The sequence below is a fragment of the Struthio camelus genome, chromosome 9, assembly GCF_040807025.1.
Source record: "Struthio camelus isolate bStrCam1 chromosome 9, bStrCam1.hap1, whole genome shotgun sequence".
In the NCBI taxonomy this organism is placed as follows: domain Eukaryota; kingdom Metazoa; phylum Chordata; class Aves; order Struthioniformes; family Struthionidae; genus Struthio; species Struthio camelus.
The window spans coordinates 23,550,388-23,568,806 of NC_090950.1; the positions used below are offsets into that span (position 1 = coordinate 23,550,388).

The 18,419-nt window shown below is 43.6% G+C and overlaps 1 long non-coding RNA gene across 1 annotated transcript; it reads right to left on the minus strand.

The window, feature by feature from the left end:
• Positions 1–11,696: 11,696 nt before the first annotated feature.
• On the minus strand, positions 11,697–13,413 carry LOC104149962 (uncharacterized). Its single transcript, XR_695451.2, has 3 exons — positions 13,347–13,413; positions 12,349–12,589; positions 11,697–11,977 (listed from the first exon to the last, which is right to left on the minus strand). It is a non-coding gene; the product is annotated as an uncharacterized lncRNA (long non-coding RNA).
• Between the last annotated feature and the right edge of the window lie 5,006 nt (positions 13,414–18,419).

Genomic DNA, 18,419 nt, shown 5'->3' on the forward strand with positions numbered 1-18,419 from the left:
AAGTTTTCGCACACACACAAGTTCCTGACGTTTGTAAAACTGCAGCCACATCTTTAATTTTCTACCTAGCCCTTTTTAAGCATTGACATTTTTCTATGCCAAAGCAAAACACAAAGAAAAAAAAAGTCAAAACAACTCTGGTTTAACGCTAGTTAAAGTTACTCTATTCGCTGCAGTAACATTTGCCCCAAATGCAGAGCTAGCAAGGTCAATGGTTTCACTTTTCACGCTTCAGCTACATTAATATAATAGTTTGCCATTCCTGTCTATTACTATATACGTTCAAAGCTTCATAAGCTATCATGCGCAGCCTGATCTCTGACACACAAGACATGTTAACAACAGCTTTTCCCATTCAGAAAGCCAGCAAGAAAGAAGTCAGACCTTTCAACATATGTTAAGTAACAAATATAAGATCTCCATGATGTCCTGCATGATGAAACACCTTACAGCAGGTTAGAAAAGGAAGTATGTGGAATCAATACATTTCTTCTCACAGTTGCATAGCTGCATACATCACCACTTTTAACTTCACTGTCTTCAATCCAGCCTACTGTGTCCACAAGTAATATCATACGGACAAGGCTATAGAAAAGCCAAGGGCATTATAAGCGAACAATGTGGTTATTCAGCGCATATATCCAGGGTTAGGACAGAATGACCAGTGACACAAAAAAAACCCCCAAATTATGATGACATTTCACTGTATATCAGTCTCTGGTGGTTTGAACACCTAATATGAAAAAGAGCCAGCAGATAAAAACGAGCTTACAAAGAGCATACAATAAACATAGTCAAGCAGAAACAGATATGCACACAATTTTGTGATTTCCCCCACCCGCACCATTCACGAAACCAAAATGTATCAGTTAAGACAATTGAGTCTCCTACCTGATGAGGGACAAAAAACTCCACAGCTCTCAAGAAATCAGGATTCATTCAAGAAATCTGCCTCAGAGCAAAAGAAGTAAAATCATAGTCAAAAAAAAAGAATAGATGAGAAGTCATTTACTAGTTTCTTGTATCATTACTAATAAATAAAATAAATCATCCCATACAACACTTTTTGCCCAAATTGCCTTTTTTTTTTTTTTTTAATTACTCCTACATGTCTGCTTCTGACAAGAATGCTTTCTCTAGCTTTTCCTCCTTTTATAGTCTCCCCTGCATCATCCTGGCAGGCAGAAAATTACCTCACCTGTGGGATAACAAACGCAATAGATGCTTTTATTATTGCTATGTTTCTTCCTCAGTCACTTTCAGTGGAGCAATTAAAAACCTTAACCAGATCAAGGTGTTCTCCACCTGCTTTGCATGGAGCATAGCTGGCTATGTGAAACACCCAGTGAAAAAGAGTCAGGAGCTGTGTGTACATTTAAACTAAAACTAGTACAAATCCCTGAGAAAATATTTTAATCTTGGTTTTCACCAACTTATTTGGGTTGAGCTGAGATTGTTTCCTAATCAATTTAAGCTATATCAATCATAAAGGTGCCCATACAGACTTTTGTATGAGTTTTATAAAACCAGTCTATGATGTCTTGCTAAACCTCTTTTAAACTTGTTGAAAGGAAAGCACTGGCTATGCACGTAGGAAGATTCAGTGAATACAAGCCATAAGGAAAAAAGAAAGTATATTTTTACAATGCTTTAGTTGTTAGATGGTCAGCTGAGGAAAAGCTGATGTGAGAAAGGTCATTTTAACCCTACCGGGGCAAAAGACAACAGTGTTTTCCTACTTTGGACACGTTAACTCCGGTGAGCTCAGAAAACAAGAAAAAAACAGCATCTACACTCCTATAAAGTGTGATGAAGTCCTTCTCTCAAAAAGTTGCTGTACAGATGTATACTCTTACCCAAGGTTAATAAGCAGCCTAGTTAACTCTAAATTAATTTAACTGCACAGTCTTAAACACCCTGCTCAGCTGTGACTCTCTCTTTGTGTTAATAAATTGCGCCATTAATTGTGGCATTTCGGTTGCTAATAAGTAAACTGCAACGTATTTTACTTGGACTGGATAAGCACCCTGTAATTAGTGCTAACTCACCTGGCTGCAACACGGTCACCTATAGTCACCAGGAGCTGAGGCTGACTGATAATGGCAACGGTGTGTTTTGGCCACAAAGCGTTCTGCAGCTTTGCAGTGCTATTGCACTACTATTGCGGATATCCTTTAAGTCTCCTTCTCCTAAAACTAGATTTCCTTGCTGTCTGTGCTTTTGGACCCACACACTACTCACAAGCCTGCAGGCAAAACCAGCTGATGTCTACAGAAGTAACTACCATTACATTTTAGAGAAAAGGGACTGCTCAGTAATAAACAAATCTGGTCTTCCCCCAGTCTTGAAAACTGCTTTTACTGCCCAGATCTTGCATTAATGGCCAGAACTGACGTGGACAAGTGTTTGACATGACTCTGTTAAATGCAAAGGAAAGTCTCTCCCTCTACCCTGTCAGCCATCCCCAGTTGTTTACTTCTAATTTTCCCCCCATTTTTGAGTAGCATTTGAAGAGGAAATCCACTAGACAGTGTGAGCCTAAAGCCAAGTGAATATATGTTTTATTGGCAGATGTATACATTTGTATACCAACCCAATGTGCTCTTGGCTCAAGGACATTAGAGACATTTATAAAGCTTCCTGGCAAATGGCTGTTGATTTCTTCACCCTGGCAACTATGCGAGGAGATTAGTGCACATGGTGTTGTGCCTCATCTGATGCCAAGTCAACTTCAGATGAGATTCTTTTTTTAAGTTCATGTAGTTATGGGTGATAGACCCTTGGGGGCCGTGGTTTGAACGGTATAAAAGTACCTTACACCCGTATAATTCTTTTTCTCACTCATAGATGCTGGTCCACAAAAAAGATTTTGGTTCTCTTAAGGGATGTGTTTCTCTGGTACACCGTCTTGGGATCCTGGGTGTGCGAGGAAGATCTCAGTGTTACTGCCAGATGCAGAGACATGTAGCAGAAGATACCAAGGAAGATCTCCTTCTCTGGGCTTTTACCAAGCGTGTCTCATCCTTCAGCAGAGGGAAGAGGGTTACCTCAATTGCCCTCACTCTAACTTTGGGACAGATAATGTAATCACGAGCCAATGCAAGGGATGCTCCATGGAGGCTCCTTTGGAGCTCATCAGGACCAAAGGATCAGGGCAGGAAGCAATGGCAAGAACATGTCTTTCTGATAAAGGCTAAAATTGACCCAAAAAATGGTGTGTTCCAAAGTGAATAGGCACCACTGACACAAAAGGTGAGTTCCAGACTAGTTTACAGCAGTAACAGAAAATATACTGTACGTCTGCTTGGTTCAGTTTAGGCAAACTCTGCTGTGTCTGTGGATACAAGAAAAAGCCAGAAGGGAACAGGGGTGGAAAAAAAATCCATTCCAAGTGTTATGTACCTGAGATCAGCTGACTTACAGCAGGCCTACATTCGGTCCAAAGAATCAAGCGGCGGGAAATGCGTCAAAATAAATAAAACAGGCCCTCTTAACCGGTAGAGCATCTATAACCATGTTGCAATTAAATTGTTGATGACGGTCTGAAAACATGGCAATTTTGTCTTCCTGGTCTCCCAGCTTGATTTGACAATAATCCCCAGCCGGAGAGCAGGTTTCACCCTGTGGCCCAGTTTTCTATCAGTTGTCAAAGGAGGTGTGAGGACACCCTTGTTCAGGCCCAACGTCTGGCCGTGTCTGCCCTCCGTTGTCTGTTAGTGCCTTTAATCAGCTTTTTTGTTTTCTTTCTGCTCAAGTGAAAAACAAGAATGCTGCGATGCTGGGAGAACACACCTGCGGGGCGGTCGCGTAGCAGCTGAGCCCTCGGAAACCCTGACCGCCCAGCACGAGCTGTGAAATCCAGAGCTTGAAGCGTTCTCCAAAGAGGCTGAAGGAATGAAAACAAACCATGCCTGCGTTCCAGTGAGCACAAGGTACTTAATGACTCTCTGAGGCCCAAGGTGAAATTAAGCAAGCAAAAGTTTACAGTCCGATTATTTTTTTTAATACACATTAATGGCATAATTCAATACAGGCAGGGCTGCCACTGATTGTTCATTCAGGGTAAGTTCCCTGCTCCTCAGAGATTCAGTTACATAGTTATTAGTGCTGGAATACATATTTCTCTGGAAAGTCCCTAGGAAATGCTGCTGTTCGCTGCCGCAATTTCTATATAGCTCACTCCGACACACAGCAAGAGGTCACAGCACAGGGGCTGCAGGACTGGGACACCCTTATGCAGAAGGACCTGTTCGCACGGGCACACTCTCCAGCCACAAGCCAGCACGCAGGCTCCTCACCCGCTATGCGCCTGACGCTGCACAGCACCTCAAGCCAAAGCAAGAGAAACTTCAGCCAGAAAGAGGTTTTCAACATCATTAGCAAAGACAAATGAACAGTTTTAGGGGAATGGATCTGTTGAAATACAACGGGATGAAGAACAGCTCCGTATTCCCAGGGACAATCCAGCAAAGGCCCTGTCAAGAACAAGCAAGGGCACGCCAGGGAGGGGGCCAGCAGAGTCGGGGGGAAGCACGCTCCTCTGGGGAAGACATGGGGACTCAGGAGAAGTGGATTTAGCATCCAGTTCCACTACAGACATCCCAAACGACCCTGAGAAAAACACCTACTCCCTCAGTTTCCTATCTGTAAGAACTGGAGATAAAATGGTGTCTTTTCCTCCCAACCTTCTGTCTTATCTGTTTAAACTCCTGTAAACTCTTTTAGCGGGCAAGTGCATGCAGGACACACTCTCAGCAAGGAGATGTCACTGTTACTGGAATACAAATAACCTCAAAAAGATTATTCTAGGTCTGCCTATGTTCCTTTTCCTGTCATTTTGGTTGCAAAGTGCTAGCAGCATGCATTAGAAGATTTTCGGTCTATTGTGTTTGTATTTTGGACTCAGACTTAGATCTTATCACGTGAAAATGCCTCAGCTAATGCATAGTAGGACGTGATATGCTCCTTTTTGCACCGCTGTATCATTAGCTGGAGGAAAGAGGGAAAAGGGGAAAGAAAAAAAAATCCACCTTTGTGTAACTAAAAACTTCTCAGTGAGATTTGTTTAGTGTGAAAGAATGATTAGTAATTTTTAGTGATTAGCAATTTTCTCCCTCAGGTGGCTTTTCTGCATTCCTGTAGAGCTCACGTACACAACAGATGTGCCAAATGGGAAGAAAAAGCTGAGACAGAAAACACCACACAGCAGTGAAAACTCTAGTAGGCATTTAAAATAGATAGATATATTTTACTGTTTTTAAACAACAGGCCTAATCATCGTGAGGAATGAAATCTTCACTTCTAAAGCACTCTGTGTTTGTGCAGAATTGCTCCTAAAGCCCTCCAGATCTTACACGGGTGACACAAGCAACTTAGGAAGCACAAATATCTATCTATATAGATAGACATATTTATGCTTTCCCTTCTTCCCTGTATTGTTTAGGCTGAGCAGAGATGAAAGAGACCCCTTGGTTCAGCCAATTTTTTTTTGCTCCATGACATGCTGAGGAAATTGTACTCTGGTGTCTAGCAGGACTGGTTTTATCTGCCCCATTGTGCAACTAAAGGTGATTTTTAATGTGGGTTAGAAGGAAACACTTTTTTCCTTCTCTCTTTTCCAATTGATTCTGCTGCAGGAGGGATCTTGCTTTATTTTATGAGAGAGCAACATAGGGCCAGATTCCCACGGGGGTAAACTCTTACTGAAGATGGTAGAGTTGCATCAGGGATGGATTTGACCCACGCTATGTTATTTTTTTTTCCCTTAACTGCAGCTCTCCTGCAAAACCTCAGTCATTACACCTGGTTAGACTAGAGACTTGACAACCCGTGTGGCCTCAGAATTTCCTTTTATGAATCATCCCCTGTCTCACATAAAGATATCCACGACGAGCTGAACACGACTGCTTAGTTTGATGGCAATCGCACCCTTTGCCCAGCCCAGGGCTGTGAGTCTAACCCTTTCCAGGATCTGGGAAAACAGTCTTGGCTTAAAACATCCCATTTAATGCTACCGTTAGAACAAGAACAAGAATATCCACTGCATCTATTGTGAGGAAAGGTGATGGAATGAAACCACTGGAGACTGAAGTCCTACAGAAGAGGTGCCACCTCCGCTTGGTTGCCTCATTAACGTGCTGCCCTAGTAGTTCACCTCCAGGAACAAGAGGGCGAATTAAGATCTATATCCATGCAGCCCTAAACCAATACCCAGAAAAGCCTGCAGCAACGGTGGGTATTGACTCGGCCGTTTCACGTGAAAACGGTCTGAGATTTACTAACATTCTGGAGATGCCATTGAACGCCCCTGGCTCAGAGCCAGACCCCAAAGCTTTCTGCTGTCCTTTCCAGTCCCCTGAGGATCTCAGCCATGTAGTGGGAGAACATAAGCGATATAAACACGCTGTCCATGGTCCTCTCTGCCGCCCCTGTGAAAGGAGCAATACAAGTCTGGAGCTTGAACCAGGGTTAGATACAAGTGTCCCAGAGGAAATGCAGCCAGGAGTTACCATTATTGAGGCTGAAATCTCTCCCAGGAGAAGGGTGAGATAGCAGACATGCTCCTGGCAACAGGATTCATTGAATCAACCTAATTGGAGCATCTTAGACAAGAGAGGCATGGTTGGACATAGCAAAATGACCAGTCCTAATGAGGACTTTCAGCTCTCCTGCTGAGCGGACGTCTGAGAAGCACAGCAACTCCTATCAGCTTCTTCAGAGAGGAAAAAGGTTTGAGAAGACACTCTTCTCACTGGCAGAAGGCCATGAGCAAATCTGGATGAAGTGAAGTTTGCAAAGCTTTCCTCAGGTCTTTCCCAGCTGTTTTCCCATGGAAACGTGTGGGCTCCTCCAGGGCTGGATTTGAACTGGCGATCTAGAGATGAAAAGCTTACTTCATAACACTCCTGGAAAATCAGAATGGGTAGCTGGTAGGGAGGCTGAGCAAATATAGTGTCTTTCATACTTCCCTCTAAGTTCTCTCTTCAACTTTGCCGATGTCCTCAAGCCTCACGCTACCCAGTGCTCTATGCTGAGTCATCCTGAGAGACAGTTACAATAAAAAAATGCCATACACACTGAGAAGCAGATTTAAACGGGGAACATCAGAAATACACATGATCTGTTTTACTTTTTATCAGAAGAAATGGTTACGTCCTCAAATTTCCCCAGGATTCAGGACGTGACTACTTAGCAGATGAGGCCACTAGGAAAGATGGGATGCAGACAGCTTGGAAGCCTTGTGTTTTGCTTTGTGTGTGTGTGCTGATCATTTAAATGAACCAAAAAAAAAGGCTTCCTTTACTGCAGCACTAGCAGCTGCTTTTTTATGTTCAGATCGAGGATACACATTTATAACCTTTTCCCCCCCTTCTACTTAAAGCTAATAAATTGTTGTGCTGCTGCTTTACCTGCTGCCTCCCTTCTCCCCTTCACTGATTCTCATTCCCAGTGTACCACGGACCATGTGGAGCTAGGGTCCGTGGATGTCCTCCATGTCCTCCATGTAATGACATTAACAGAGCTAGTTAGAAAAAACTTATTTTCCCTTAGGCCACCACATCAGAACTACTGAAGACAGCAATAAATACTGCAAATGACAAATCAACAAAGTGGAAGAATTTAACCATTTTAAGAAAGAAAGTGCTTGCTTAAAAGCAAGCACCCAGAGTGAAGATTTTCTAACTTTTCTTTGCAACTGAGAAATAGAACAAATTGTCTAGGAACATTGTTTTATAATTAAGAAAGGCAACTTCATTCAATATTTTTGTTCATTCAGAAGCCCCGTTTCACAATAAATGAGAACAAAAATGGAAAGTTTCCAAACCAGTAGTCATGTTTGTGTACACGCGCACGCGCACGCGCGCACACACACACACTCACACTCACACACATGCATATGGTATTTCACGACCAGTCCGTTTCCTCAGTTTGCTGCTGGCCCTGGATCTTCATTCACCCAGACAGCCTGATGGATGGATGTTAACGTGCTTATGCTTTAATTTCCTTTCTTTAGCTGTCAGAGGTTCCTCTGTACCTGAGCAATGCAATTGGCCTTATTGGCAATGGTGTTTGCCCATGCATTCCTCTTCTCCCACCGTTTGGCATAAGCATACATAAACAGGTCCAAACTGGGTTTAGGAGCACTAGTGTGTGTTGCTGTTGGGAAGGGAATTCGGTACACAGGCAACAGCACCAACAGCTGTAGGCAGGCTGTCTGGCTAAACCTCTCTGTAGGCAGGACCTGCACCCCCAGGGAAACGGGCAGGCCACCCTGGGCTCAGCCTCATGCCATCAGAGCACACGTTTACCAGAGCGCACACAGTCAGAAGGCCGCATAAGAGCGCCCCGTGGGTTTGCTGAGGGCAGGGATCCAAGCTGTGAACATTAGGATATCTGGGCTGTCATTATACACAGTTTTGGGCATATGCTAGCCCTTCTTGGACTTCAGACTAGATGCCCTTGGCTGAAGAAATGATTATTTCCTGTTGGAACAAGACTTGCGTTTTTTCTTATTGTAAAAAATAAAGTTCAGACTTTATTTTGAGTGTCTCCACAAAGAAGCAAAACTGGATTCTGCAGAAAAGGTGAATTTCTATTTAATATTGGAGTTAGCAGGTATTTAGAGGGAAGGAGGCTTTACTGAGGAGAGAAACATTTTCCAGGCGCTACATCTATTCCTTCCTTCCTTCTGTTGTCCCCAGGAATAGGATCCTTGATCCACTGATGCTTTTTTTCTTACTTCTGTTTGCACTATAATTTATATGAGAAGCTTCTGAACTTGCATGCTGCTTTCACACTCTTGTAGTATCACTGAATTCAGTGGACTTCCTCTCCATTTACACTTTAATGAGCAAAAGAATAAGTATTCCTTTCTCTTTGAGAAGGGAAAAAATGAAAAGCATTTGATTTAGTAGTAATTTGTGTATCTCAGAGAGGATAGTTGAGAAAAGAGCTCTGAGATCCCAAGGGTAAAAGCAGTGTGGAAAGCCAGTGTAAAGAAGTAGAGAAGTAAAGTGAGGCACAGAGCAATTAAAGTGACACAACTAAGTTTATGCCAGCCAGCGCCCACAGTGCTGACCAGTAGAAGATGATGTGTTCTACTGATTTGCTTAGTGGGAGTTACTCCAAGACGACTAGTACAAAAAAGAAAAATGATACAGTTTGATGGAAGAGCACATCAAGCAGAGCAAATATTTATACCGGTGTTTGTTTTGGAAACAGAGTGTATGTTCAGATGAGAAAGTGTCCCAACTTGCAGCATATTTTAGATTGCCTATATACAGAGCTTCCTTGGCTTTTCACAACAATTGCATCCACTCTTTTTGGGTAAAATGACAGACCATCTATTTGATACATGACAACCCTCAAAAATGAAAAAACAGAGGCCAAGCACAAACTTAGCAGAATAATCTGCCATAAAAATCAACAACTATTTTTCCTTTAATTTGGAAAGTAATTAAGTGCTAGAGTTCACGTTTCCTGAACTATGAAAACTAGATAGTTATCACGTTGACTACAATTGTAAAATACTCCGGCTCTTTGCTTTGGCCAAATCCATACCAATGTAAGACCTAGGTCTAAATGTTCCGTTCGAGAGTGCTCCCACAACCAGCACACTAGAGGCCAAAGATACAGGGCCTACAGGTCACATGAGTCATATCCCTTTGCATCTTTCTCTTCTTCACCACCTCACACAATTCCCTGCTTCTTCAAGACTGGTGTCTACATTAAGATGAGGTTGATAATATCCTCCAGCCCAACTATTTAGCTTTCTGACAGGCACTTTTACATTTTCTCCCGTGCTGCCTCTCAGACAGGGAAAAGCCACCTCTGAACCTAACTTCTTGCTTTTCCTCAAGTTCTTTTCCAATGTGTTTCCAAGATCTTGATTTCTGGCCCTTTCGGGAAGCTGTATTGCCTCCTGTCTTGCCTGTGAATTGGAAGCGTGACAGGGCTTGGTTTTTGCAGAGCTCGTCAGGACCATGACTGAAGCCTCTAGGCTCTACCACTGCATAAATGCATTTTCAAATTAGATCAAGCATGCTGGAAAGAATTTTCCATAGGGAAAATGCAGCTCTCCAGTTCTGCTCTCAGCCACTCTTACACAAGCCATGAATGAAAGCAGTGAAATCACGGCTTTGCCTGTGTCAGACCCACATAACTGATGACAGAGCCAGAGTCCTCAGCACAACTTACTTTAGCTACAGGCAAAGTAGGTGGTTGACTGAGATGGCAAAACCAAGACTTAAGCAAGAGGAACCAGCCCAATGCTGCACATGCATGTGGTGGATGTGGACTAGAGACAAAGGGCATAAACTGAAACAGGAGCAGTCATGACTAGATATAAGGAAAGACTTTTTCCATCATTAGGACAATCAGGCATTGGAACAGGTTGCCCAGACAGGCTGTGCAGTCTTTTCCCATCCTTGGAGTTTTTCAAGACCGCTGGCTAAAGCCCTGAGCAAGCTGACCCTACTTGAAGCAGGCAGTTGGACTGAAGACCTCCTGAGTTCCCTTCCCACCTGAATCATCTTGTCATCCTATGATCCAGCAGCAGCCAAGAGACCATGCATGTCTGCCTGCACTGGGTGATAACGGCAGAGCGCCTCTCCTGGATCCCATCCTGCCTGAACAGCTCAGGGCATGCAGGCTTCCCACTTCCCCTGACAAATCCTTATTGCCTCCTCTCTCTCCCTCTGTGCTGTCTCCTTGCTGCCCTGGGGAGAGGCGTGGTACAGGCAGCCAGCTACATTAAGGTGCAAGGAAAGGAGCAGCGGTGTCTGAGGGTGGTTCTTCACCTTTCCCTGCTTAGCACAAGCCATGGGGCAGAATGACACTCTTCAGCACAACACTGAGTTCATTTTGTCCTCGTTCTCAGAGAAGCCAAGTGTATTCGTGACTAGAGGGTCAAGATGTCCTGCTCCCAGGATCCACTCACAAACCGCACTGACGGCCTTACAGAAGGAGGATAAAGGTGGGGTAGTGAGAGGACCGCAAAACCTCCACTTTCCCACATACTCCGCACAATATAAGCAGAATGTCTGTATTTATTTGGTTCAGAAAATGTGTTAACTGAGTGAGTCCTTACCTTTGTTGTTTGAATTCTACTTCCCAAAGAGCTTCTAAAACCCTGAAGGGCTGTTTTCCACATAATTCTTGGCTCAATTCTGTTTATGTGAATTTTTCCACCTGGTGCTTTGATTCAAATCCACCTTGACTCCAAATGAGGGATCCTGACACCAAGGTTGTTAGAAAGCATAAACCTAAGTACTGTAAGTGGCCTTCAAGAAATCCATTCTCCTTTATTTTTTCGGGATCATATCCTTCATTCTGGGGCATTTTACCCTTGATCGAGGGTATCATGCCCCTCATCTCTAACCAGAGAGATTCTTCCAAATCAGAGGGCACTTCAAGTCCTACTGCATCTCCTGCTGCCTCTAGGCAGCATTTCTCATAGATCACCTGTCACCACATCCCCAGAGTCACTGTCCCACCCTCCCAGGATGAGGAAGTTTGCCATCCTCCAGGGAGCTTATTATACTCTTTCTCCAGCATTCAGATGCTTTCTGCCAAATTTCTCACCCCCAGCGCTTTGCGTTTTCTTTGTCTTCACTGCTCAGGAGCCTCATCTCATCACATAACTGAGCTGCTTTCTGACACTCTCTTATTTTCTATGCCCAGAGAAATGCAGCTAAGGGTGAAGGAGGTGACTCTGGAACCTGCTGCACCTTTACAGATCCAAGCAGTAAGTATTTCATGTTGTGCTGCTTTAACCTTTCGCAATTCAGGCGCTGAGCTGGAGAATCTGTTCTTCCCTTTTGTGTTCGCAGATGTAACTGGATCCATGCCCGTGCACATTACTTACATATTCCAGCTCAGTGCTGGCCACCGCATCGTGCATCTTCAGTTTTGCAGCGAATTGGAAATAATCCCATTTCTCAGTACAGTGCTCTTTCCAATTTGAAATAACATTTTTCTAGGACAAAATGGAAAAATCATATGGACAAACTTCTTCTACAGTTTGGAAAAACATGCAATTTATCCACTAGGTGACACTGTTTACCTACAGATCTTGTTCAATTTGTGAGCAACCCCACACATCTTTCAAAAGTAAAATACAATATGTTTTGCCCTTAAAGAAAAAGGAGAGTGGTTGCAGAGGAGAAGGAAAATGGGCTGTCAGTCAGGTACAATTAAGGGCAAACCTACAGTTATGAGACTTTACGGTCTGGTTTCAAACTATTTACTAAAATGAATTTTAAAAGCTGCTTTTTATCAAGCCCATTTCAATGCCTTAGGAAACTGTTTTATTTAAAGAAAGAAAAAAAAAGAAAGAAAGGCACTCACCATTACCACAAATCTCAGCCAGGCTCAGATTTAGTCTTGGAGAACAGCATGAAGAGAACTGCATGGTAAGAGAGCCGGGGATGAAGGAGAAAACAGAAGAGAATTTCTGCAATCTCATCTGAGGAAAGCTTGGTGGAAAATTGTTTTCCAGTCTTGCAAGAGGTTTCAGAATTTCACTTTTTTTCCCCTTAATCTTAAATAGGACCACAGATGGCTATCTCAGTCTCTGAAAACTGAGAGTCTGGAAGAAACAAAACCTGATTAGATCCTGTTTGGTTCTTATTGAAATGTTTTGCCATTATTTCACATGCAAATATTAATGTTTCTTACTACAGTTTTTCCTATAGAATCATATGTTTTTATTTGAAAAAGAAAATGTTTCCTTATACAACGCTGACCATGTTAAAACATTTTAAACCGAAAATGAGATTTGCCAAAAACCAAGAGTTTCCCACAAGATGTTTCAGTTTTTAATTAATATTTTCTAATTAGAAAATGCTTCACTGGAAAATTCCTAAACAACTCTCCTTCTGAGCATCGCTCGGCAATGGCTCGATGCAGAAATGATATGATTGGCAATGGTATTAAGGAAGTCTGTGTTAGACTTAGCTATGTCGGGGACTCACACTTGCAAGGAAACTGGATGCATCTGTTTGAATTGGGCATGCGTTTTGGAAAACCTTTTAAGCCCATTTTCTTTCTTCTCTTGCATGCTACAAACAGGCCAAAAGAAACACGTCTCATTGGAAGCGCTTTGGCTAGTTTTTCAGAAATATTAAACAGTCACTGTGCCAAGTGAAGCATATGGGATTTCTGGGTGCTCGGTACCTCTAGGAACAGGCTAGACACCTCCAGAGAGCTGGGAGGACTGCATGGGAACGTGCCCACCCCATCCGCTCCCAATGTGAGTCAGCCTTTTTTTGTAACCACAGCCCATAAGAGGCTTACAGCCCAGTTCTTGTTTAAACATGGCCATAGTTTTTAGAGATCACCTTTACCTTCAAGTAGAAACCAACTGGCTATCCATATTCAAATACAACATTTGGCTATGGCTCCAAGCACTGCAGCAAAATATAGTCTTTGGGAACATTTCTGTATAATACTGTCCACATTTGTATGGGTAGATCTTCTTTCCTCTGTCATTTTGGCATTTCCCTCCTTGGCTCTACAATACATAATATGTCTAGCTGTATTAAAGCTGAGACTTTATTTTCCGAAGCCCTCTTCTCCATCTGAACCCCCATCCCAAAACACAAAGCCCAGCATCAGCTCACCTTAATGAAGCAGGACATCAAGTCTCTGAGAGGCAAAGCACTGCTCCCACACCACCAATAACACACTGCTGTCCCTATTACAGCTGGAAGACTGTCCACAGACCCCAGCCGAAGAGAGGTCCTCTTCATGCACTCCTGCTGAGCTCCAGTATCAGGCTCTCTTTTCTTTTCTAAATGTTCATTCTGAGGCTCAGGGGTTTTCCAGATGTCTGCAATCATCTGGAGTTCCACAGATTACGTCTAAGGGTGCACGAATAGAGATCAGCAAGCCATTGACTACAGATTTGAGATTGTTAAGCAGTGGCCACTCTTCCACCGTGGAATCTGCAGGGGCTTACTAAAAGAAAAAGGTTGAATACCACTGGTCAATAGCTGGGAATATTCAGTTTGCCCGCAGTAATGATGAAGTAAGAGGAAAGCCTTGCTTCAAACCTCTTGCAATCAAAGAGCAGAAGATAGGAGAGCAATGGAGGTACAGAGACCATCTGGGGATTTCTGCCCCTGGCCTAGGAAGCTTGTGGCAGAGCCAAGCAGTGTGTGCGGGTCACCTGCAGACCAGGGTATGGGGCAACAACCACGCTTCTGCTGCTGTTTGTTCAATCCATAACGAGGCCTGTGTTTCAGTCACTGCCTTTTCTGAAATCCACACAGTATAATTGATAATTGCAGGAAAAGCCTTGGGGGTTGGACAAGATAATAGCAGTTTTACAAGAGCCTAGAAGACACTGAAAACTTTTATCGTGTTTTTGATACAAAATTATTATTTTTCCCCGCTGCTCAATGCACACAGTAGTTGCTGGCACAGATTCAATGGTTAGGTGGATGACATGTTATTTTTACTTTTTTGAAGTGGTTTTTGGGCCCCTCTCACACAGATTATGGGAGAGAGAAGGAGAAGCAGAGGCTTTGTTAAGAACCAGCTAAGTCCCTATTTTTTCTCTCAACGTGGACAAGACCCAGGTTGTGTCTGGATTGTCGCCCCAAATTAAACTACATCTATACTCTCTGCAAGCTTGTAACCACGTCACTCTTCCAGATTCGTTCGTACAGTGTGGGGAAATGCCCACGGGAAGGCTGTGACAGCACCTTTCCATCTTTAGCTTTTATGACTCAAAGATGAGGTTAAGGGCCCTGGTTTAAGGAGGCATAGAGCAAACTGGCACAGCAGTACCTTCTCCCACTAATGTTCTTCAATCTCAACTCAAAATGCATCATGCATTCCAGCCCCGATTGGGGCTCTCCTTAGTCATCAGCGCTAAAGACAGCAAATATTTCAAACAATGTGACAGTTTTGTGAGGCAAAGCAGAGAAAAAATGAAAAAGGAAATAGTTCTCCAGAGAGCTGAGTCTAACAAACTCATTTCACTCGTGACACAATCCACATTTGAGACGGCACCTCCAAAAGCAAAGGGCAGGAGCTGGTTTGTTTAATTTCGCATATTTGCATATCTCTCTCTCTCACCGCATTGGTATCAGATCTGCAACAATCTATTAAAGCTTTCATTTGAATAGCCATTATATGCCTGAGAATGGAGTCTGGGCTCCTTGGGGGCGCTTAGGAATAAACAAATCATTTGTGGCACATGTGCTGTTCAAGCTTCAAGCAAGGTAAATGGAAAATACAGATTATGGTGCCTCAAGTCCTCTCCATTTTCCCCTCTTGTCAAACATTCCCAGATTCTTCAAAAGGAGAATCTGGCCATATTATTAGCAATGAAATGGCTTATAGCTGAAATTTTGAAAAGATTTAACAATGTTCTTTGCAGGAATTGTGTTTCTCATTACATAAATCTCCAGGCTCTCAGGCAAACCACCACCACAGCAAGCCATTATGCCCTGCTGTGGCGGTGTCTCCACTTTAAAAAGGTAAAGATTCAGGGCTTTTTGACTTTCTTGTTTTCCATTCTTCTTTCTTTTAAAGAAAAAAAAGCCCCAACAAACCACAGTACATTCACCACAGAAAAGTTCCCTCAGGTGCATCTGCAGCGCGGCAGATTCAGTCCCTATTTATGCCAGTGACCCACGAACGACTAAGGGAGCAACGGGGTCTAGAGAGGACACGGATGGATGGGGGACACAGAGGCCCTAGGCTGCCACCGGGAAAGGGTACAGGTTCCCTCCCTACCCGCCCCTCACCACCATCCTGTAGCTGCCCCGAAGGTGCCCTGGCTGCAAGGAAGGCGACAACAGTACAAGCACAATGGTGCACGTTCACACTCCTGGGCTTCCCAGCCTGGCACCTGAGATGGATGTGGCCCGCAGTGTTTATCCCTGCTACTGATATCTACTGTGTTTCGACCAGGCACCTGACTTCTGCACATGGGCTTCTGCAGCTGAGATGCACCTGGTCGAAGGAGGGTGGGGAGCCTTCATCATCTCCTAATGTATCCTGAAAAACAAATACCAGGAATAAAATAAAATCAGGTAAAGTGAAATCCCAGACATCAGATGCTGGAGCTGACGCAACTAAAATTTTAAGTCTTCTGTTGAAAAATATGCTGTCAATTGCCAGGCAAATTTCTCAGGTTGATATGGCAACTGGAAACATTGGAAACCAAAAAGCTGAGCAAATGTTCTTAAAGGAGAAAAACAGTCTCATTCCTGATCAGCAGGGATTTCCATGCTCAGTTCCTGGGCCTGCCTTCTTTTAAATCCGCAACCTACAGGAACAGCAGCGTCATGAGATGATGCTGATTTTCTTTCCATCATCAGAAGCTGTTACTTGGAGGCTGCAGTTACACCTTTGGGCTTTTGTGTAACAGCTATATAGTCACAGCTTATTTCTTAGCCCTGCTTCGGCAGTAGCATCCATCTGCTAGCATGGCCCAGTGCATTGCCTCTTCTAGGGGAAATGGCCCTTCAGACAGAAAGCCCTTGGGACTAATCTCCAGCAAAGTACGTAAGCACGTGCTTCACATTAAGTATGCCAGTAGTCCCACTGGGGCAATATTATTCCTTCATTTAAAGCTAAATGTTCTCAGAAGTTTTGCTGGACTTCTGTAATGTTTCTATAAAAGCATACATACACACATGTATTGTGACATTGAACCAATACCGCTGCCAATATCTGGAGGGGGGCAGGTTGGAGGCTAGAGAGAGCTCCTGGTTATCTAGCTGGTTATCCATGTTACAACTGTATCATGTATCATTTTTCTTGGTAGAAAGCTACTCTTGTCCCAGGAGTCCTGATCTCTCCTGCACACATGTCCTGGAGCATGGCTCAATGGGAACGGGTCACACGAAGACAACAGCTCAAACTGGGCAGGAGAACAGCCAGCTGGCAGGTTGGCTGGGGACAAAAGAATTAATGACCTGTAGGTGTCCAAAGAGCCTGCTACGGGAAGAACATAAACAGTATTTGCTTAGTTTATGCACTGCCTAGCTAATTTGTATGAAACAGAAGAGGGAAATGGGCACTAAGTACCCAACATTGCCACTTCAGAAGAAGAACTAAACAGGGCATTCCCATTTGTATTCCAGCTACTTACTCCAAAAAGATTTAAAGTGAGGAATTTGGATGAGAAGAAAGAGCAAGATAAGTTGAAAGCTGCATTTTCCCAGAATGGGTGTTGATATGAAATCTAATATTCCAGTTCTGGCGACTGGGACACAAGAAAGGGTCCTCTGGGTAAAAATAGATGAGACCACTAGGAAGATATCCAGGTTTTAAGCTATACTGGGACTATACTAATTGTTCTGTTGGTAAGCTCTCACTTTCAACCTCAATGCCTTAATAAATAATCTTTATTTTATCAATAAAGATAAAAGTGACCAGCTCATGATGTACCCACGCTAAGAAGAGTGCTGAGTGCAGCTGCCAGAGATCCTGGCCAAAGGAAGATGCTGCTTGCCATGAAATGCCAAGGGCTGTGATGGGAGCTATTACTTCCTTGTGCCAAACTTTGCGGCAGGCAGAAGCAAGCACCTGCCTTGCAAGGAGCAGATGGCTGTGTACTCTGCAGCTCTGGACGAGTCCTGAAGACTTACAGATGTACACTTGCATCACTGTGGGGTTTAAGCGGAGCACACAGTCCCACACAACCTAGGATGTAGGGACTTGAGGAGACTGTATGTGCTTGGGATGGTTTGCAAGCTTGAAGTCCCTCCGCCAAGCCTCGTAGAGCCTTGTGCTGCTTCACATCACCACTGCTCTGAGCTCTGGCTCTCCACTGATTAATTTGTATCCCAGCCTGAACAACGGCCACGTGTCTGAGGCAGCGGCCTGCTTAGTGTGACCGTGCCCACGAGGACAGCAGGGTGCAGACCACCTGCCAGGAGCCTGCTTTCTTTGAGGTCACCTAACAAAGAGGACGAATCCTCCTCCCGCTTTGCTCCCTCCACTTGCAAATGCTGAAGGCATTCGATAATATTCTGGATATGACCTCTCAGATCCAATTGACTGTATCTTCTTAAGCCAGAATCCCACAACTTAAACAGTCAATCAACATTTAGCAATCTGAAGAGGACAAGAGGACTTCAAAAAACCCACCTCGGAAAACCAGAGGGGGCAATCAGCTCTTATTTTATATTTATTTTCTCTTTCCTTTAAACAAAGGGTTGCTATTCTTTTCTCTCCCTACAACGAAGTTAATAGATTTATTCATCAAGTTTTCCAAATTTAGACACCAAACTTGATGTTTTTCTCCCACTGCTAATTTTATTCTTAGCAGCACTTACATAAAGGCAAGTATTGCAAGATATGACAAAAATACAAACCTCCTCTGACCTGGAATGTACTGGCAGGTAAAGTACAGGGGAAAGTACAGGCAACTTGTCAACCAAGCTCTCCAAAACATT